This window comes from Pteropus medius, unplaced genomic scaffold (assembly GCF_902729225.1).
Source record: "Pteropus medius unplaced genomic scaffold, Ma_sr-lr_union100, whole genome shotgun sequence".
Taxonomy (NCBI): domain Eukaryota; kingdom Metazoa; phylum Chordata; class Mammalia; order Chiroptera; family Pteropodidae; genus Pteropus; species Pteropus medius.
Genome location: NW_024345601.1, coordinates 5,569,257 through 5,592,270, shown reverse-complemented (window position 1 = coordinate 5,592,270; position 23,014 = coordinate 5,569,257). Strand labels below are relative to the sequence as shown.

The 23,014-nt window shown below is 38.5% G+C and overlaps 1 pseudogene; it reads right to left on the bottom strand.

Moving 5' to 3' along the window:
- Positions 1-10,224: 10,224 nt before the first annotated feature.
- On the bottom strand, positions 10,225-10,606 carry LOC120611998 (histidine triad nucleotide-binding protein 1-like; annotated as a pseudogene).
- Between the last annotated feature and the right edge of the window lie 12,408 nt (positions 10,607-23,014).

Sequence of the window (23,014 nt, the reverse complement as noted above, 5' to 3'; positions counted from 1 at the left end):
ATTCCCTCTCTTCCTGCTCCTTAAATGCCACCTTCCCTGTGTGTATAGTCTTGTGGAGAAGGATAAATATGAGAATAGATTTAGGATCTTGTTTTAAGAAAGAAAGGGAGGAGAAGGAAGGAGTTATATAAAGAACGAACACCTGGTCTGGAATTCATTGCCCAGGAAGCTTTGGGATGCAAACATTATGTCCTCCAGAGTTTGGGGATAAATTCAGTAAATATCACTGGACATTCAGAGCAATGTTTTTGGATAATGGGGCTGAGATGTTTTCTGAATTACTGAAAGGACTCAAGGCTGTCACCTTGACTTTCATCAAGAAGGCATTGCTTAACTTCTAGTTAATCTAGAATAAACTACATTCTTGGAGGCAGTAGCAAGTCCATGACAGAAGATGTTTGTGGCTGATAATATTATATTGAAAGTGAGAGAGTAGAAATTCTTCCAGTTTCCACCCATATGAAGGACAGAAGGGTACTTATCTCAACTGGCTTCAGTTTTGTCTTTGAAAAACAGCCTTCTGTGGCAGACTAAATCTGCTAGTCTCTGCCATGTACAGGATAAATGATTGCACAAACCTCCCATCTCCCTTTGCTCTGATACTCTGCTTCCCACAAGGCCTGCAAGCAACCTTCTATAATTGCTTTTCAACTACCTTAATCATAGGAAAGAGAATTTGAGCATTTTGAATACTGAAAAAACATCTCTTCTACTGTCAATTAATAAACTGGAATCGTTGTGACATACATATCATTTTTGATGGGTTGAGTTCGTGATCAGAAGTGGAAAATGAACAAGTAAAATCTTGAATGTTCATAGATGAAGACCAGACCGCAAGCCCATGTTTCCATGCCAATGGCAGAAACCTTGGGAAGTCCTGCTAGGGCAATAGGCCTACCACCCCATGACCTTGGCTTTCCCTATTGCTTCCCTCCCTTCCTCTAGTGCTTTATCATCACTATCTTGGGACAGGGCTCTGGGAGCTGATACAGATCAAAACTGAGTTAACTACTGGTGGGGAAGTTTCCTAATCCTCCTACCACATTCCCCTGTTATGCTACCCTAGCTTCAGATTCTCAGTTCCCTAACCTTGCCTGTGGGCTGTGCAGACTTAAAGACTGATAAATTTGCTCAGCTGAAGGGAGCTCTGCAGAACTCTGGCCCCCTGGAGGACATCAGTTTGAGTACCCCATTTCCTTTTAGTGTAGTTGAATATCAGAATAACAGATGGAGAGCAGGGAAAATGAACGGCAGTCTCACCTTCAGCGAGTGGGGATAGGCTTTGTGGAAAAAGGAAGGGTTAAGATTTCAAGATTTTTAAAATTTTAGGTCAGTTCGATGTCTGCTTTTCTTAACAGTTTGGAGAGAACTGTTTGGCAAGTACATCATAATTTCTCAACTCTGGTTTCTAAAAATTCTTTTTATGGGAAGTAACATAGTTCCATCGAAGGAGAGACCTCAAAGACTGACTGTAGGGACCAGGAAAGATTTCTGAGATAGTGGTTAAAACACTTGCTTAGACATTAACTCACCATTATCATTCTAAGTCACCTTGCCTTGTTCACAAATACTAAAATATCTGCCCTACCTACATTACCATGTATGAGACTTTGATTAAGTTGATCTTCTCGTTATTTGTCTTCCTCCAAGTAAAGTATCTTTTCTCTTAGGAAGCCCACCGCTCCCCAACTCTTGGTCCCTGGGTTTAGGTGAAGAAGACTCCCTCTACCCTCGGCCTTAGCAGTAAGCAGATGGTCCACTACTGCCCATCAGTGTATTTTGTGGATCTTCCAAGAAGTTAGAAGGGAGGAAAAAGTTTCCTTCAACCCTCTTAGGGTCTCTTGCTTTGTCTGAAAATTAAACTGTCAAAGACAGATTAATAAGAGAAAAGTACACACATTTTATTAAGTTTTTACATGTACACGTGAGCCTTCACAAAAGAATGAAGGCCCGAAAAGTGACCAGAGCAGGAAGCTTTTATATCTCGTAGATAAAGAAATAATAAATTTGTGAAGAACTGAAAAGACACAGGGGTTTGGGCTAGGGATAGTAAATGGCAGAGAAGTAACTAGAAAGATAAAGGTGAACATAACAAGGTTCGTCTGCAGTTTCCTCTGGTGTGGCCTCTGGTCTGATAGAAGTTCATCTGTAGTAAAAGGAGAATTTATTTCCTACCTTTAGGCAGGAAGAGGCAGCTTTTTCTACATTTACTACTTCATAATTGCCACCAGCTCAAAATAATTTTTATGTCAAAAAGGCATATTCTGGGTGACATGTTAGATTTCCTTCAGTACTGGTCCAGCAATGGGAGCAGGACCCAAGTAGGAGCCTCATACTTAATTCTAAGACTCTTCTTGTACCACCTGGAAAAGAGAAACCCTCTTTCCTATGGTATTGCTAGTTGTAAAAAGGATGTAAGCTTGAAGATACTGTAGCCAACCTGAGAATACAATAATGGAGGCTGACAAGTTCAAAATCTGCAGGGCGGGTCATCAAGCTGGAGACCCAAGAAAGAGCTAATGGTACAGATCAAGTCCAAAGGCTGTTTAATGGCAGAATTTCCCCATGCTCAGGGAAGTCAATTTTCGTTCTAGTTAGTCCTTCAACTGATCAAATAAAGCCCATCCAAATTATGGAGAGCTATCTGCTTTACTCAAAGTTTAGGAATTTGAATGTAAATCTCATCCCAAAGCACCCTCACACAAACATCCAGAATAAAGTTTGACTGAATATCTCAGTACTGTGGACCAGCCAAATTGACACATAAAGTTAACCATCACAAGTCTTTATCAAAGCCTGTAGAGCCCCCTGTGATTCGGCCCTAGTCTCCAACCTTCCTTCCCACTACCCTCCTATTAGATAATTGTGCTTAATCTAGACTAGTGGTTCTTAAACTTTCCTGTGCAGCAGAATCACATGGAAGGCTTTAAAAAATAGGTATCTGGGCCCCATCCCCAGAGTTTATGATCCAGTAGTTTTGAGGTAGAGCCCTAGAATTTGTAATTCTAAAAATTTCCCAGGTGATAAAAACCACTGTTCTAGGCATACAGTATTCTTGATATTTCTCAATAAATAAAGCACTCTCCCAATCTAGGGCCTTCAAAACGGATGCTCTTCTCACCAGGAAGACTTTTTTCCTGGGTTTTTACATGTAATTGGGTGTTGATAAATACTTAAAGACTGACTCTCTGAAAAAAATGATGTCCCGATTCATAGCATTTTCTGATTTCTGGCATGCAAATTTTCTCACCATGCTGCTGACTTTAAGCTATCAAATGTGGTGTCACTAAATGTGAAGTTGGAAAGAGATGTGCCCCATTAATTCTCAGGAGACAACATGAGCTACCTCAGAGAAACCAATGTTTAAGTGACTTCTTCATGTCTCTGCTTAATGTCACTTCCTCAGAGAGAGCATCCCTGATCACCGTATAAAACAGTACAAACATCCCTTAATCGTTCCTTCTTCTCTTATTTCAGTTCACTGCACTTATTTTAACCTATGATGGATTTCTGTTTTTAAGTTTTCATTGTCCCCTACTGAGTCAAATCTTCGAGAAGGCAAAATTTCTGTCTTATTTCATGCTGTACCCTCAGTGTCTAGAAGGATGCCTGCCATGGAATAAGTGATCAATAATTATTGGTTGAATGTAAAAATAAATGAATTTATGTTTGTATTTGTTCACTATCTCTCTCCCCCAATATTCCCTGAAATGTAATTCCATGTGAGTAAGGAGTTTGTCTAGTTTCGTTCACCACTGTGTCCTTATCCATGCATAGCAAGTACAAAATAAATAACATTTGAATGATTTAATCCACCAGGCTGTGGGGAGGATAACATGAGAGAGTATATTTAAAGTGCTAAGAAAGAGGGAAATTGTGATGCAAATGTAAAAGGAGCTTCACACCTACCTGGTCTCTAAACATGTGTAAGAAAACGTTCTGTCCCTATTAGAGAGGAATAGAGATAGAAAAGTTTTTGAAACATCTGTCCCATTTAGAATTCCATTAACCGTGGGAGAAAATGAACACTTTGTTTAAGTCAAGTCTTTGTCTCAGTCTGCTCCTCGGACAACCCACATGAGACACAGGGCTAAGGGTTATGGTTACGTGTTTTGCCTGCTAATCTTTAGGAACTTAGCAGTTAGGGATGCTAAGACCTTCCCATAAGTTTTGAAAGCACAAGACTGACAAGGCTAAATGCTTCCAAAGAAGTGTCTGTAGCAGATATTTAGAAGAAAATCCAGTCTAAGAAGACAGAACTTTTCAAAGTGTTCCGAGGATCAAGAGCAGATACCCAGTTCCCTTTATCTCTGTATGAGTTAGTTGTCTTGTCAGATAGTGTCCCTGAAAAGGCAAAGCTGTTCTGGGAACCTGGTAGGTGTCAGCTCAAGAAATATGGGCAGCTCATCTGCATCTTTTAGTGACCTTCCGGAATGACAGCCAAGCCACCAGTGCTGCCCTGTTTGCAAATGATAGAAATCTCATTTCTGGGGATGGCAGGATTGATGTGGCAGCTGCAGTGCCATTAGACCTAGAAGATGCTCTGTTCTCATTACTGTCTCCTGGCAACACAGCACTAGATGCTGCCGTGAATATTAATGACCCTCATTCATATAACCTTTAGTGCCTTACTCCAGCTCCTCTAGGCTGCAGCTAGGGACTGCTGCTATCTGCTTCTATGGTCTCCATCTCAACAAATCTTTCTTTTTTCTTCTCCTGTCTGAGAAAATATTATTAATGAGATTTTTTATCTAAGAAGAGGATTTCTACTTCTCTATGGAGACACACACTTTCTAAGCCATACCTCGTTTTCTAAGAAAGATAACGGCACTCCCATTCTGCTGGAGCTTGTCAATGATTACTTTCATTGACTTTATCTGCTGGGTGGAATGTGTAATTTGTCTAATATCTTTCTTCTTCATGAGCAAGGTTTAAAAATAAATGTGGAATTGGGCAAAGGGGGAAATCACATATTTCTAAACTTTTAATGAGTTTCATTGTTTTTATCAGCTTCCAACAAGTTCAGAGCTGGAGTGATATGTGTAACAGCAGTAATCACTCCAGGCTCACCTGTCGGACTTCCTTTGGCTTCTTATGCTAAGAGGCATAACTCTCTTTGCCTTTTACTTTATACCAGATATTGACCAGAGGTTGTTTTTGAAAGTAATTCAAGGCAATGTAAAAATAGAATCTTCCCCTTTCCTTCCCCTGCCTTTCCCTTCGTCTAATATTTAGTGAGAGGCATAATTAGTGGTTTTAGAGCACAAATTTTAGAGAGAGCCAGGACAATGTTTGGCTCCTGGCTCTGTTGTTAACAAGTTGTGGAATCCTGGGCATATTGCTCTATCATGCCCAGTCTCAGTTTCATATCTGAAAAATGTAGCTAAAGCCACTGACCTTCTCAAACTGTCAATAAGTTAAATGACATCAGGCATGTGAAATACTTAGTCCAGTGTCTGGCACAGTGAGGACTCAATAAATGGTGGCTTGGTATGGTAGGTTGTTTAATCAATGGCCCTCAGTGAAACATGTCTCCTGATAATCGACACCACTCACAGTGATTCTAGATGTGGCCGTGTGACTTGCTTCCACCAATTGGATATCATCAAATGTGACTGAATTAGAGGCCTAATAAGTGTGTATGTATTGGGGCTTCCCTTCTGAGAATGCTGCTACCACCACGTAAGGTGTTGTTAAATAAGAAAAATTCAACCAACTAAATTTTAAAGACCTATTTGGCTTTATTGAATAATTCATGAATTGGGCAGCACCCCATCTAGCAAGCAAAAAGAAGCTCCATATTGTTGCAGAAAGGAAAAGTTTTTTAAAGGCAGAGAGGGAGCAGAAAAAAAGAAAATTATTAGCAAAGAATGCATTGTTTTAGGCAAAGTCCCCCTCTTAAGAGGAAGGAGTCTATCATCGGATTACCTCCAGGAAATTCCAGGTTTGCTGGTTACAGGTCACAACTGTAATTGGAAGGTTAACACTGTAATTAGGTTCGGTACTAACTTTTGGTTTGCTGCTATGAGGCCTAATGCAAGTGACTTCATTTAGGCTTGTTGTCTCCTTTTTAACAGAGGAAGCTCAGTCTAGTTCCCTGGAGAATGAAGGACTACATGGAAAGAGAGGCCCAGCCAGTCCTGAACTAAATGCAGCTGCACGAGTGAGTCCAAGAGAGACCAGCCCAGGGTAGGAAAACCACAAAGCTAACCAAGAAATTTTGAGGAAAAAAAAAAAAAATTAAGTCATTAAGCTTTGGAGCCATTTGTTATGCAAAGGCTAACTAGTATATCTAATGGCTGTTGCTTTCATAACTGTTGTCTTATTTAAACTGCACAATAATCTCATGAGGTAGGTGATCTTATTTTCCACTTTACCGACAACAAAATGAAAGTTCAAGGACATCAGGTAGCGGTCTCCTTGATTGTTCAGATCCTTAAAATAGTTGATGAGGAAGAAGTGCAAGGGACAAAGCATATTTAAACACTGTTTTTAGATGAGAAGAAATCTTGTCACTCAGGTAGAATCGTATGTTGAATCTCTTGGCACTTGTTAGCTTTTCTAACGTACAATCAAGAAAGCATAATTGAGCTGCAGATATGAACTTACAAACCTAGGTCTCCTCTCCTGCCTTAACAAAGGAGACTAGCAACAGTTTCTCATCTGACATTGCTGGTTCTCACTGATGGCTTTGCAGATGCACTGGTGTCACTTCCTAGGCAGATGGAATAATGGAAGTTTCTGGCAACTGCTGTCCCTGAGAGCTTAGATGCAAACCAGCAGCTTAGATGCAGGAAAAATTTTCTGATGTTTTCTCACCCCTCATTCTGGGCTGACTTTATCTCTCAGTGAAATAAGTTACTACACACCCAAAATGGCTCTCAAATTTTCATTATTAGAAACACATTCTTTTACATTAAACTTTGTAGTCTTTAAAGTTTCCTAGAAAGTTCAAGATCTCCAAAAGAAAAACTCATCAATCCAGTTAATTTCTCACTGTGAAATGGAAAATATGACAGATTTATACTGGTGGGAAACCAACGCTGATGGATAGATCTAGACTAGTACTGTCCAATAGAAATATGAAGTGAGCCACAGATGTAATTAAAAAATTTTTCTACTACCACATTAAAAAGTATAAAGAAACAAGTGGAATTAATCATTTTTATTTAATCCTATTCCAAACTCTTTCACCATAATATCAATATTAAAAAATTTTAATGACACATTTTACATTATTTTTTCTTACCAACCATTCAAATCTTGTGTGTGTTTTACAGTTATGGCACATTTTGGTTCTGTCTCACACTTTTAGTGTTCAGTAGCCATGAGGCAAGTGGCTACCATGTTGACAGCATAGGACTAGAGACCCAGCTTACTGCATTGTAGAGTTGGGACAGTCATAGTGCACTGTATGTATTAAATACAATCAGAAGTATCAATGCTATAAACCTATAAAAAAACTTTTGAAGGTTTGAGAGTTTAAGTTTAATGTATAGTTATTTACTTTCACAAAATTTAAAAATACATTTTAATTTAATTTTTTAATTTTCAACAGTTTCTGGGTGATGCTTTCTCAGGCTGTTGGATCTGCAGTGGGGTCCTCTTGCTTGGCAATATCATCACCTGATGTAGCTCCATTAGGCTGTTTCATGTGGGGGTCACGTCAAACTATCATGTATGTAATGAATCCAGTTATTGGATGATCACTGAACAGCTACTGATGACAGTTTATAATGTTCAAAAATTGACTAGAGCGATATATAGCACATGTTGATTGTTATATTGAATTCATTAAGAACATATTACTATTTTAAAATCTTATTAGTTAACCTTTCAAATGCTATTTGTCGTAAGTCTATTGTTTAAATTGGCACTAGCCTCTGGAAACCCTATATTTATGTTACTCACAGTCAAGGTGATAAGAATTGCTTTTACTCAATCAATACTAGCCATCTCCACAGAATTGCCTCCCCAAAAAGCTGTGCTGCAGAGGTTGTTATGCCAGCTCTGAGGGTCAAGAAATCTGTGGTGATGGACAGTTCTTACATGGCCTGGAAGATTCTTCACCCCAATTTGTCCATGAGAATTGATACCTTCTAACTGCCTCAGAGATCAGGCAGCCACTTTCCCTGTACTGTGAAACAGCTGAACTGCTTTACATTTTTCTGGAGGCGCTGAGAGAAGAGGACCCTGCAACAATGCACAGAGAGCCTGGGTAGTATTCTGTATAAACTTCCATGTCTTCATGAAGCACAGTAGTAGAATTGGTAAAAGTGGAAAAGAATGACTAAAAAGCTTGGTTTCAAAATCAGCAGAATCCATGTCTTTACAAGGGCAGATGAAGATTTTCGTTAGTCCATTTGGCCACATTTGTGTTTATTAAGGAAAAGTGCTCCTTCCTCTGGGAGAGAAGCAGCCCTGCCCAGAGCACATGGCTTGATGAGTGGACTGTGGCTGGATTTCAGTCCCAATTCAACTTATTGACAGGATGTCCTTGTAGACACCTGTACAACCATTCATGGCCACCTTGACTATTGTCTGTGCACATTGCCTCCCAAGACAGAAATGGTACAACAAGGAGGTAGCAATCTAGTTGGCTCAAAGGCCAGTTTTGATAGACTATGGTTCATTATTGGGCTATATATAGTCCATTACTCTGACTTTAAAAGTTAATCAAAAAGAACGCTCACCTTTTAAAGGCAGAAAAAAAAAAAAGACTCCAAATGTCTTTAATGTTACTTAGAAACAATGAAACTCAACTTTTGACCTCTGCCACACCATGAAAATATATTTCATTTCATTAATATTTTATGCCTTTTCCCTAGAGCAATTGAATATATCACATATCACAAGACCAAATTACATTTATTCCCAAAATTTAAAACTGGAGTTTGAGCCAAGAGAACACAGAAAGGAAGGAATGATTTCTGACCACTGTCCAGATGAATTATAGTGTTCCCAAATGAGGACATGACCCTTAAGACCAGAAGAATACACACATTTACCCAATAAATGAAGAAATAACACTGTAAACATGTACAGTTAATTTTCTCTGGCTTTCATTAGAGATTAAACAATTCCCAAAGAATGGTAAAAAACAGAGAAAATATACATTCCCCATGTGTTAGAGCAGATGGCTTATGGAAACTCAATGAACTGATGATAAAAATACACACCCACGGTATTGACACTTATTGGTGTAGAGAATTTTGAAAATCTAATTGGCCTTGATGATGGAGAGACAATCATTTGGCTTTATTATTCTAACTGAAAATGAAAAGAAAACTTGTTCTATAGTTTCTGAAAGAATTTAGAAATACCTGGACACTTTCTATAACTGCATCATTACTTTTGGTGAAAATGACAGGTCAGGAACTCTTCATTTCTTATACCATTCCTGGAATAGTAAACACTGCCTTTACTCTCTCCCTGTCATACAAACACACAAACATACACTTCAGTCTGTCATAATTTAATGTAATAGTTCCTTTAAGTCTAATTCTCTCCTTTGCATTCTGTGGTCATAATCTGAACTTATGCCTAGAAATGAGTAAAGACAAAGGTGCCTTTTCATCTAACTTTGCTTTTGGAGTTCAGAAAAGTTTCATTTTCAGCTGCTGTATGTAGCAGACACCATTGGTGCCTTGCCCACATCCTGTTGCCTCACTGTTCTAATAACTTGTTGAGAGAATTTTTCTGCAAGATTGCTGTTCTCTACCTGATAATTTTGTCTCAGCCTGTGCATGGTCCAAGACAAAAGTGCTAAAGAGTTAATGCCATCAGGAGTATGACTTAACAATAAATGAGAGTTGGAGGACCAATACCCCTGCTTCCTCAACCCTTGAATGGAACGACTTTGAGCCATGCTCTAGACGGTATTCTCTCTAGAAGCTTACAGAGAAGGGTTGTTAGATGAAATACAATATGTCCAGTTAAATTTGAATTTCAGATATACAATGAATGATTGTTTAGTTAAGTGTTTGTAAATATTATGTGGGATAGTCTTAAACTAAAAACATGATTTGTTGCTTGTCGAACATTCAAACTTAATATAGTGTTTTTTTCTTCAAGCTATGAAACAATGTCTTTCATTATGTATGGTTTTTTAAAAAAATTATTTCCTCAATTTGTCCATACACAGGCAAAAATAAGCGTACTATTCAACATATTAGAACTTGCAAAACTGATCATTGCCTAGAGAAAATTATCCCTAAACTATGCTTAACCAAGAGGCCAGTTCATCTGCTGACCTCCAAGAACATGGAGATGAACATGATAGACAGACTGTCCCCACTCTGAGCCTCATTCACCACCATTCAATAACCCTTCTTCAGGCCCATATCAGCAGCACATTTCTTGCCAACAATCATGAAAAGTCCCAAAAGAATTTCATCATCATCTTCTGCTGTAGAAATCTTGGATATATGCTTCTTGGTATCACCAGAAAATGTGTTGGTGCTTGAGGAAAAATGTCATGAAAAGCAAGATACTGGTCATCCTCAAAAATTATTTTTGCTGGGATTTCCTTGCGATTAATCTTCTTGAAGGAAATCATGTCGCTACCCACCCACGTGGCCTAAGCCTCAACGATCTCATTTGCCATCTCATTCTCCTTCCTACATGGCCAGGGTGGGAAAAACTCTGGAGCAGGGTAAAGAATTTTTTTTTTCTTGCTAAATTTGGCAACCCTATTCCTGAGGAGTGAAACTCCAGTTTCCCACATGGTGATCTGCTGATATTGCAGGCTGTTCTGGTCTCTTTCCCTGTATTATTTCACCTCTCTCCTACCGATGCTTCCTAAGATTTCCCGCCACCTTAGGTCAGGTTCCTTAGAAGTAGTCTGAGATGCTATTCTTACCCAAGTGATATACCGAGAGCATGCTCTTAGGAGAAACCTGAAAACATACAAGGGAAGCAGGAAAGGCAGGGGAAGGAGTTGAGTAAGGATGTGATTTTGTGACAAGTGTACTTTCAGCCAGATCCCGTAGGGAGCTCTGGAGCATGATTAATATCACAAGATTGTTTTACCTTGAGTTCAAAGGGACTGGCCTTTTGCCACTCCCTGCCCCCACTCTCAATAGTCAGTTGTTAGCAGTGGCCTACCCAGATCAGTGCAAGGTCAAGGGATCTGGGAAAGGCAACTAACATCTACAACAACTTCCAAGCAGCTTAGGTTTTTATCTCAGGGTTTGTTTCTGGACAGCTGAACCTAAAACATTAACTTCAGTAAAATCTTTGATGGCTTCTAATTCCTTAAGGATAATCATTTCCCTAAGGACTAAATTCTATGACTCCCTTGAGGGCTAGAACTGCAAGTTACTTATAATACTTCATACATAATAATTGGCCCATAAATATTTGTCGAATTGACTTGAACATGAAGCAAAATTGATATGTTTATAATAATAAACATTATTAAAAATCATACTTTTGTTTAGTACCTATTACTAAAAAATAAACTAGGCACTCTATTAGATTTGTCATTTTTAAAATTCAATGAACAAAAAAGCATTGTAATTATGTCTCAAAAAAATACCCCCGAACTAGCCCAAACTTGTTAGATCCTTAGTGAATTAATGAAATACAAGAACTGAGAGTCCTGCTGAGTGTCATTGAAGCACAGAGGCAGCAGCTAAGAGATGAAAGTTGAGGGATAATAAAAGATCTGCCTTCTCAAAATATTTCCTTTGGTGATCTCTCCTTTTTGTGTAGGTAGCTGATTATGTCAAGGAAGTTTATAACATTGCCAGAACCCTTGAGATGGGCCAGAAGACCTACTCTTCAAAGTTGCTTTTGTCTAGATTTTAAAATGCTGCCTCTCCCAAAGAAGCTGCCTAGTTCTACTGACTCTGCTTCATGGACACCGAATCTTCAGGGGATGGGCACGAAGAGCATAGGGATAATAGATGGGACACCAAGGTGCCATGTGTTGTCGCACTCAGGGTAATGCAACCTGGCTCTTGTAGGAGCAGTTGCACAGGGCTCTCGACACAGGACACACTAGAGCTGATGGAGCTGTCAACACTGGATCAGGTCAGCCACAGAAGAGAATGATCAGAACTCCAGGCATGGGAATCGCAGCAGGAACAGATATAATGTGCCCTTGAATCTTTATGTACCCCTCTTTGAAGGCAGACTTGATCCTGAGGCAATTAGCTTGCCATCTTGGGGACTGGAGGAATAGAGGCAAGTTTTCAGGAAAGATTTATTTTTCAAAGGAAAAGGTCCAGAATATTTGATGTTGCACAAGGTTGGGATATGTGTGTATCCAACCAAACCCTGAGCAGTTCGAGTCAGTAGGCAAGCTTGAAGTTCAGAGGTATGGGAGGTGAGTGATGAGTGTGGGGCGGGGGGCGGGGGGCCGGGGGAGGCGAGGACTGGACAAAAACATAGGAGCTAAAGCAAGAACATGAGAGCATTAAAGAGAAAGCTAATGGTTAACCACTTTGGAAAATTCTTTGATATTATCCATGTAAACTAAGCACTTACATATTCTATTATTCAGAAATTCTACTCCTTTGTATATGCCCAACAGAAATGTTACATGTGCTCAGCAAAAGTTATATACAGGAATGATCATAGCACCATTATCTGTGATAGCTCCAACTGAAACAACTCAAACGTTCATTGACAGTAGAATAGATAATTGCCATATATTCACATAACAGACACTACACAGCAATAGAAATATGCAATTACAGGCAACAATATAAATGAATCTCATAAGCATAATATTGAGTGAAAGAATCCAGGCACCAAAAATTACATACCTTATTATTTCATTCATATTAAGTACAAAAGCAGGCAGAAGTGCTGATTAGTGACTGCAAGTGGGCACGAGAGAACTGCCGGACAGCTGGTGGTGTTCTATTTCTTGATCTAGGTTATGGTTACTTTGTTACATTGGCGAATTCAGTTTGTGAAAATTCATAGAGCTGTACACTTAAGATTTATTCTGTATGTAAATCATTCTTCAATAAAACAATAAATAGAAAATGAAAAAGGAAAACTATTGAACAGAGAAGACAAAATTCACTTATGTCCTAACTTTGCCAAGTGGCAAACTCCATCTCACTCTGTCAATGTTTTCTGTAGAATATGCAAACAGGGAATGTGAGACTGATCTTAAGTAGTTGAACCATCACCGGTTTACAGTGTGAAGGGGCAATAGTTAAATTCTTCTAGCTTCCCACAAAGCAGACATCACCACTATATTATTCTTACAAGTGATCCCAGATGTGCATTTGGATCTTACATTGTTTTAATGGTAATTGCCTTTCGGAAATCTGCACACACCAAAATGCAGATTTATAAGACAGCTCCAGAGATACCAACAGCAGGGTTCCTAGATCTTTACACTACCCCTAACATGACTCAGTTACACTCTGACAAGTCTATGTTCTATCACATAATTTTCTACTCCCTTGTAATTTCTGCTGGAATATGGCTGAGCAAGGCTTCTTTGGCTTTAGTTCTAGTTTCTAAATTAAGTGCTTCTTCAATTCTTTAAATTCCCAAGAATTCCCAAACTCAACTTTCATGGTTCAATGACAAGCCCATGAACTGACAGCCCTTGAATCAGGTGGCTTCCCTTGGACTCATCATCTGGGTTCTGGTGAGTCCTGGTCACATGACAGAAATCACCTGGCTACTTTACCTCTTATGGATATGGCGGTTTTTTCTAGAAAGGGGTGGTCTGTCCAGTACTCAGACCCACCACTTCTCTATCTTCCTTCCTCCTTTAGTCCCCAAAGTCAAATTCTCAATGCAAGTTAATATAAACTTACTTTTTGCCTGTCTAATCTGAATTTTGCTTGACTTCTGACCTATGTGTATTCAACTGCCCAATTTCCATGCAACAGTGATAGGATGAGCCCTTAAAATTCTCATAATATTCAGAACCTTCATCTGGGGCAAGTGTTTCTACCTCCTTTTAAGCCCAGTGATTCATCAGTCTGCTCGGCAGTGGCAGCGATGGCAAGTTCATGGTTTATTTCCTTTAATTTCCCCTGCTGCCTACCTTCTGGCTGCAATGTCAGTGAATAGTGAAATGGTCAAAAAGTGGCAGAGTGGAAGCAGAAGCCAGGGTGCTGAATAATGAGCCTTTGAATAGCAAGACCTGACTGAGTCAGGGGCTTCCTGAAAGGGGAGAATGGGCCCCTCTTGGCTGGGAGAATGGATGCCAACCTGTGGGAAATGCCACGGGATTCATTGGCCTTGGCAGGGTTATAACGGCTCTGATTTCACTTGAATAAACGTTTCTTTAACACATCTCCAGTGTATCTCCACAAATCTGTTTTCTCAGAGTGTTCAGAATTTATTTTTTTTTGGTTCTACTGCTGCTCAAAGCAAGTAGGAGCCCAGGGATCCAGCTCCTCAATGTAAAATAAACACAATTCTTCCTGGACCAGCTGAGCCAGAAGAAAATGGGACAAAAAAATGAATAAGACACAAGGCTAAAGCAAATCAAATTGTTGGGAGTCTTTTCTCACACTCCTCTCTCTGCCTGGTTGAGTGAATGGATAGACATATATCCTTTTTTCTCTACCAAGAGTTGGTCTATATACTCTTACTTATAATGCATTTTCTTACAGTTTTGCTTTCAAGGGCTTATTTATCCAAAACCATTGTCCCTCCCCTTTACCTATACACCTTCAGGCTTCTTCATCTGCCCATATCCCTTCTAATCTCAATGATGATCTAATACACATTTGCATGCAAAAGTGCCAATGACTAATGATGTTATAAACAGTGACTGGTTCAGGGTCACCTCCAGCATCTCAGTTACTGCCAATTGCTATTAACGATGGGCCTTGACCCTCCAGCCCTATTCCAGACCACTCTGATGACTTAGATGCTATATGGACAGAGCCCACTAAAAATACATTGCCAGCTAAGCTCTGAGTACCCATACTCTCCCAAATCAGAGTATCTCCCTCTCCACCACAGATGATGTCTGAGGACTGACCTCACCTTTTTCTCATTTGCCTCATCAGCCAGTTGGAAGCTGATGTCTGGAATCTTCAGGTGCAGCACATCTTGTATCTGAGACTGTTCTGATTGAAGGTGAACAGGCTGTGAGCATCCATGTCCCACTAGGAGCACATGGTTGGTTTTGTTGTCCTGGCCACGTGTAGCTGGAGGTAGCCCAGCACCCAAATGTGGAGTGCACTGGTGACATAACATTGAGTTGAGATATGCTTCTGCCTTCTTTGAGCTCTCGGATACAAAATCTATTGAAACAGTCTGTGAAGGGTGGTATATGGTGATAAGGGAGTTTGAAACAGAGGGATTTGACCTGTTCAGGGAGGTCAGAGGATGCTTTCTTGCAAAAGTGGAAATTGAGCTCAGATCTGAAGGAAAGAGTTAAGAGGGAATGTGAAGGACAGAGATCAACAGGTAGAAGGAAGAGCCTTCCCTGTGGAGGGATGGGCCTAGTTATTCCAAGAGTAAAAGAAACACAGGTTGGTGTACCTAGAGAGAGGAGGGTGAGCCATACCATAGAGGGCCTTTCTTTGAGGCTTCATAAGATCTGGTCCTTATCATAAATACCTTGAGGTTTTGCCAGATGGAAAAAGACAAAGAGTTAGGAGAGCTTCCAGTATGGCCAAGAGCATTCTTTTCATGATGGGTAATGAACTCTAAACTGGGTTATAAGTAGGGAAGCGAAGAAAGAGAAGACTGATGGGAGAGAATGGAGGGGCCATGGACTTGTTGCCCTCATAAAATGGAAACATGGTCATAGTGAGATAACTCAAGAAGTGAGTCAGAAAGGCGGGGCATTGGCCGGATCTGCCTTGGTCTTTTGAGATGGTCTATTAGGAATTTCCTCCTGGAGACCTAGAGCTGGGAAGGGAGGTGGTGTTGGGAGGTATACATGGGGGATCCCTGAGGAGTTAGCACCTAAAAAGAGGGGGAAATGTGAGGCAGGGAAGGAGATTTGAGCAGGAACCATTTGTTTGGCCAGCTGAAGCTTGGGACAATTTTTATATTTCGCATATTTTTCTCTTAATATTATAAAAATATAAATATACCTCTATTCATTCACATATTATTCTTGACTATTATTTTTTCCCTGAGGGGGATTCTTTTAAAAAACACTTTGGAGATAACGCCAAACTCAAAAATGGTGAAAAGTAAAAACATTACAAGGAGCACCCACATACCCTTTACCTAGATTCATCCGTTGTTAACATTTTACATCATTAGCTTTACCTTTCACTTACTCTTTCTGGATAAGTAGGTATGTAGGCAGATGAACAGATAAATACAAGTATCCTCCAATCTTCAAAAGTTTGCTTTACATCACTTAGCTTTTATGAAAGACCTACATTAGTACCTGTTTTTACTAATTGAAGGAAATCCCAAGAAGATTTTCGCTTTTATGAAAAAACAATAAACCGATAGTGTCTATTGTTTGTTTTGTATGAGAAGTCGTATAAGCAATGCACACCCGGAGCAGTGAGAGTGGCCCCGCCAAGCTCCTTCCCTGGAAACTACATTCAGCATCTCTACATCAAGCCACTATAGCTTCGAACTATGTCTATGAGCATCTGTGCTCCATCTCCATTTATTCTGTGCATCATTAGCAAGACATATCCTAAAGTAATTGCTTCTTTGCTTTATGCTATTTTGGCTAACAAAAGGTTTCATAAGAACATTCTACTTAGATGATAGATAGATAGATAGATAGATAGATAGATAGTTAGATAGACAGACAGACAGACAGAAAGATAGATAGATGATAGAGTCTCTGAACCATTTGAGATAAATTACCTACATCATTGTTCTCTACTTCTTAATATTTCAGGATGCATTTCCTAAGAACAGGTATATTCTCTTCTATAACCATGGTGGAGTTGTCCACCTGTGAACATACATTTCTGTTGTAGCATTAGTTTTTCCTTCCAGTACTGAATCCAGTCTAAAGTATAATACTACATGTAGTTGTCATGTTTATTTAGCCTCCTTAATCCTAAAAACTGCCATATATTTTGGACTATCATTTTCAATATTCCAGCATTTGCTTAGTTATCTCCCTATTGTGTAGAATTATTGGAGCAAAGGCTATGAACATTTAAGTTTTTTTTATAGTACAGTCTGTCATGTTTTCCCCCAAACAGCTACCAGTTTTTGTTATGTGTACTATCTGACTGTATCTGTCTGTCTTATCACACATCTTACAGCAATGGGTAATACCACATCTTTGTTGGTGATATCCATTTAGCAGATGTAAAATGAAATGATACCTTACCCTTAATCTGCTTAGCATTTCTTTTTATATAGGCGTATTTTCCCTTCAGCCTTTGTTCCTCTTGTCCATACCTTTTGCTGAGGTTTGGCCTTGAAAGCAGAAACTGTTTTGGTTGTTTGTTTTTTCATTCCCACCCAAACGCCTAGCAGAGTGTTACAGAATAAGTGTTTTCGATAGATGGAAAATATCCTTAAAACCTATTTTTTAAAAATAGTAGTGATATAAGAAGGAGGTCAGTGGCTATTCTGAATGAAACAAAAGAAGCAACACAAACATCAAAAACGAGACACATTTCCCTTTTAATTTTCTCCAGCAGCATCTGGCCCCCTGGTGGCAGTTTGATGTAATTGCAAGCAAAATGGGAGAAAATAGAGACATAACCCATAGATATTGCTTTGACAAAAGTGTTACCTATGAAGTTAAAGATATTTTTTAAAATTCTCATTTGTCAAACAGGTTTTTGAATTTTCATCTCTTTCTTTAAATTCTGTGTCATTTGTTTCCCCAGAATCATTGAAAAGAGATGTCAAGGAAAATAGAAATTATGTGGTTAGAGACTAGGGAGAGAGATTTGCCTCACAAAACTTCCTTGGTGGTTAATGAGGACTATTTGTTAAATAAATGCTATTTTTATTCATAGTATTCCAGAAAAATGCAGTTTGGACAACATAAAATCAACATCTCCAGGATGAAAGCTATTTCTCTTGGAACTGATAGACCCTGAAGGATGTTTCATGAACTTTCTAAGACTAACCCATTACCCACATCCTTACCCAGTTTCTTTCTGCAGGAAATATTTTAAATGTACCAGTCCAAAAAAGGAAAGAGAAAACTAAGTGACTGATAACATGCTTATGTTGTGTGGCATTTATTTCTACAAGACTGAGTCAAAGGATATAAGAATTTTAAGTTTTAATAAATGTTCTAAAATTATTTTCTCTTTCTCTCAAGTCCATAGAAATTTATGATTTTACCAGACTTTTATTAGATGCCTGCTTCATCATATTCTTGCTAGAACTGTGTTTTAAATCTTTTTATTTCTTATTAATCTAATGATTTGGTTGATAGACTAAAACTTCATTCTAAATTTTGCCCTTTTTAATTGGTAAATTTGCTAAATGCCAACTAATAATGAAGTTAAAAATAAGTAAAATATACTACCTTTCAGGTGTACAACATTTCAATGTATGTGGTGATCATAATACATTTGATCACCAGATCAAATACCCTTTACGAAATTAGAAAATATGGAAAACTAACTTTATGCAATTACAACATTAGATGGGATTACCAATCAGTGCTGCTCCAGGTGATAAAGTTACAACAGAGATAGGTGGCATATTTCTAATCAATAATCAAGGGTGAGTCAGATATCCAGGGCCATTTTAAGACTATCATGCTTAAAGCTGTTTATCAAGTACCACTTAGGTATTCAAATCTATATAATACAAGAGAGTTACAATGAAAAGATGATAATTGTGGAGATGAGTTCATTTCACTAAAAAATAAAACAGCTATTAACTCTTAGTTTTATTTTTTCTTATTATTTTAGTAATCTTAGCAGAAATACACAGAAAAAAAGTCAATTTTCTCTTTTTCTTCCCTTTCAAAATGACTCACAGGGATGTTAGTTTATTAAAACAATGTCAGTGTGCTTATTAATAACAGTATCAGTTGAGTTTTCATGTCATTAACATAAGTATTTTTTACAATTTTAAAATGCATATATCGCTTGTTCACATTTGGTGTATCGCATTAATCAATTTTGCAAATGCTTCGTTAATGGTTTTCTTTTTAAAAACTTCAATGTCTTTTTACTTAAACAGAATAGCAATGTTTAATAGGATATTAAAATAGAAATTTTTGTCTCAAGTTTCCACCAAGGTCTCCATAGGCTTAAAATAAAACAAGAGATGTCAAATTCTCCCACATTTTATAGTGAGGTTCTATGCAAAAGAGCTGCTTGGTGATCCAGCCAATAGTCACCTCTGGGGTATAAAAGGGTTGTGACATTTTTTCCTCCCCATCTTTCACCAACAACTTGGAGAAGGGGTTTGGAGGTTTTGCTTGTTCTCATCTCCAGACTAGTGAAAAGGTCACTGTGGGAATCCTCCAAAAACTTGACATCTTGTGTAGATTGAGGGTAATAAACATATGAACTATAACTTTAAAGTCCCAGTTCTAGTCATATCTCTCTGTCAATACTCACACTTGAGGGCTACCTACTTCCTAATGAGGGGCCACTGCATATTTATCATCGTTAACCTATTTTATGGTTGCTGGCTTACAAATCCACAAAACATCTGGTCAGTGGGAAGTTGGAAAGCAAAGCCGGCATATGCACTAATCATATTCAAGGTCACTATATTTAGGGTTGGCTAATTTGCATATAGTCAATCACAGCAAGGGTCTAGGCAGCAAGACGCTTGGGGGAACCAAGCACAGAGAAGTTTCTAATACAGAGAGTAAGAACCATGAGTACTCATAGCTTAATGGCACTTGTTCTCACTACAGGAGTGTTTGCCTAATGCTGGGTGGTCATGTTGCTGGCCAGAACCTTGGACTTCACTCACACAAGAGCTCTTCCTTATAAGACCCAATCCACAGTGATGGTGGTGGCAGACACCAGGGAGGGAGGGGGCATCCATGACTGCAAGGTGACTGATTGGCAAAACTCATCAAATTGAATAGTTGTAATTTAAGCATTTTATGATATAGAAATTTTACCTTAAAACATAAACAAATATTAATCTCTAGCTAATAATACTCATACTAAAGTGTTTAGGAGTGAAATGTACCAATATCTGCAACCTACTAATAAATGGATCAAGCAATAAGTAGACTGATATAAAGGTTTATGATAAAGGAAATAAAGAAAAGTGTCAACAATCGTAGAATATAGATGGTGGGTGTCTTGGTGCTCATTGTACGTATTTTTTTGTATGTTTGAAATTTTTGTAATAAAATGGTAGAAAAAATGTAAGTGAAGTAATTATTGTGGCAAATAAAGGATCTTGGACATACTATAGAGGAAATAAAAACAATTAATGATAAATAATACATTTGGTTATGCATAAATGTTTAGAAAAACAAATTATGAAAATTGACTCAAGAGGTAGAAAACTTGTCTAAATGGATAACTTAAAAAATGATTTTTAAAAAATATTAAGTATGATTTAAGTGGTTATCCCAGAGCGTGGAAGTATGAGCTGGGAGAGTTTTGAAGCCCATGAAGGAGATAAACCATGAAGGTGCATTGAAGATAGAAAAAGAAGTGAGTGTAAGAAACCTGACCATGTTACTAGTGTAGCTTCCTGGTCTATAAGAAAGGTGACAATTCTAGCCTCACTTGATTACACTAAAAATTAAAACTGTGGTTTTCCAATTTGTGTGTGCATTGCAGTCTACTGGGCAATGTGTTAACATACCAATTGCTGGGCCTCACCTCCAGAGTTTTTAATTTAGGTCTTGGGAAGGGGCAAAGAATTTCCAGCTTTAAAAAGTTCCTAGGTATTGTTGTTACCACTGGCCCAGGTTTACATTTTGAGAACAAATGCCCTAAAGAAATGATTGTGACTATTTTAGTCATTCACATCACATACACCTTCTCTTTTAATTCTCAACAACTCAATAAATAAACAGATCATTTGTTCAGGCAAATAATTACAGGCAGAGACTCAGAGATGAGAAAACCCACATAGGATTAATCTCCAAGGAGCATGTATATAATAATTTTGGTCATCTTATCTGCTTGATATCTTTCATTTCTATTAAAACATTATAATTTTCCCTCTTTTGAGGAGTACATATAATATCACTTATGTGGGAAGGTACTTGTTTTGTTCTTATCAGATATATATATCTTTAAGAGGTTCTATTTTATATTAAAATAATAATCAGTCATATTAAGGATTTTAAAAAGCATTTTGAGAGGCCATAATTAGTTTTGAAGAGTATATCTTTTTAAAATTGGGAAAATGGAAACATGCCCACTTATCTAATCTTTCATAAATGCCACATGTAAGTAGAAGTCTGTATGCATGTTATACAAACACACACAATATATCGTAAGCAGGGGGCCTCCCTATATGTTTTCTTTTTAATATCTTAATTTGGAGATTTAAAAAATGTTAAATGTGGTGCCTTTTTCCCCATCCCCAACCGCTGTCTCAATGAACAGACAAGCAGAAAGAAGACAATGGTCACTGCTGACAATTGAATTAGTAGCTGGGAAGATGAAGCATAAAGCAGAAAAAATAATACAGAAATAGAAATCATGAAGGGAAAAAAAGATTTGGAGGCCAGATCTAGGAGACCTAAGTGAGACTAATAGGCATTCCAGATGGAGTAGATGGAACAGATGGAAGGGAGTTAATCACGCACATAATTGAAAAATTTGCTCGTTTGTCAGAAGACTTGGTTTGCAGATAAAAGTGCTCACAGAGTTCCAGAAGTGATTAATGAAAAAAAACCACACACTTCAGCACATCCTGGAAAAATTATGAATTAATGATAAATAGTAAAATGTTACTATTCCAAGCAGAGGAAAAAGAGTAACATCAACATCTAACTGTGACTTCGGTCCTGATATAGGCCCATCTCATAGTCCCTCTGTTTCTGGAACTTTCAGAATCTAGAAGAGAAGGAAATTTCTCTTCTACTTGGCTTCACTCTGTGTGGTGGATTAAAAAAAGCTGCAGATTCTTTGTCACTCTCTTTTGACAGGTGGACTTTGTTTTCTCCCCCTAGAATCTGGACTGGCCCAGAGGCTGCTTAACCAGTAGAGTGTGACAGAGTGATGCTGTGCCTGTTCCAGGCTTTGTCTGTAAGAGGACTAGCTACTCTGCTTCCTGCTCCTTAGAGGGCTTGTACTTGGGATAGCCTGTGAGGATGCCCAAGCCACCTGGAGAGGCCGCTAGTCAGCTTTCCTGTTGGTTTGAAGAATATATCCAACAGATTGATTAGATTCTAGGCAAGATAATGAGTGGCCAGAATCAGGATCCTCTTTAGTAGACTAGGAGTGAAATTTCTAAAATAAAATTCAATAATCCTATCAAATTCTACTTCCTTCATTACCTAAGTGGGACTCCTTAAAGGAGGTATCCAATAGATTCTCTATACACAGAGAATTGCCTCCTCTTCCTAGAAAATCCTTTATAATGGAATTAAGCATAGTTTGTGTGTGTGTGTGTGTGTGTGTGTGTGTGTGTGTGTGTGTGTGTGTGTGTGTGTGGAGCCCTTGGTGATAGCATTTAATCTTCTTCAGATCTAAATCTTCTGTCTGGGTATTATGAAATGTAGTTTTGGGGCAAACAGCAAGAGATGCTCCTGCTCGTCTAAGAGAAAAGAGACCATTGGATTATTAGACCATGAAATGTCAGGAGTTATTAGCTGAATGATTGTACAAGTATTGTTACCATAATGATACCTTAAAAAAAAACCAGGAAGGACATGGATCCTATTGGAATCTTGTGTTAGTCATGGCATGTCTTTTATTTTCTGTATTCCGATGCTTTGATATCTGGGGTCTTGCTTACCCTTCCAGTGCTAAGCCAATTCCTAGAGATAGTAAACAACTCACACGTGAGCATGCTTTTCAAATATAAACAAACCAATCCAGAGCCCACAGCCCTACTACCTCCTTTATCAGGCTCCTGTACTCAGGACCACTATCCATCTGCTTAATCATTCCAGAGCCAGATAATAGACAACCAGGGACATCCCCTATGTTTCAGAGCCCACTGAAATTATTCAAAC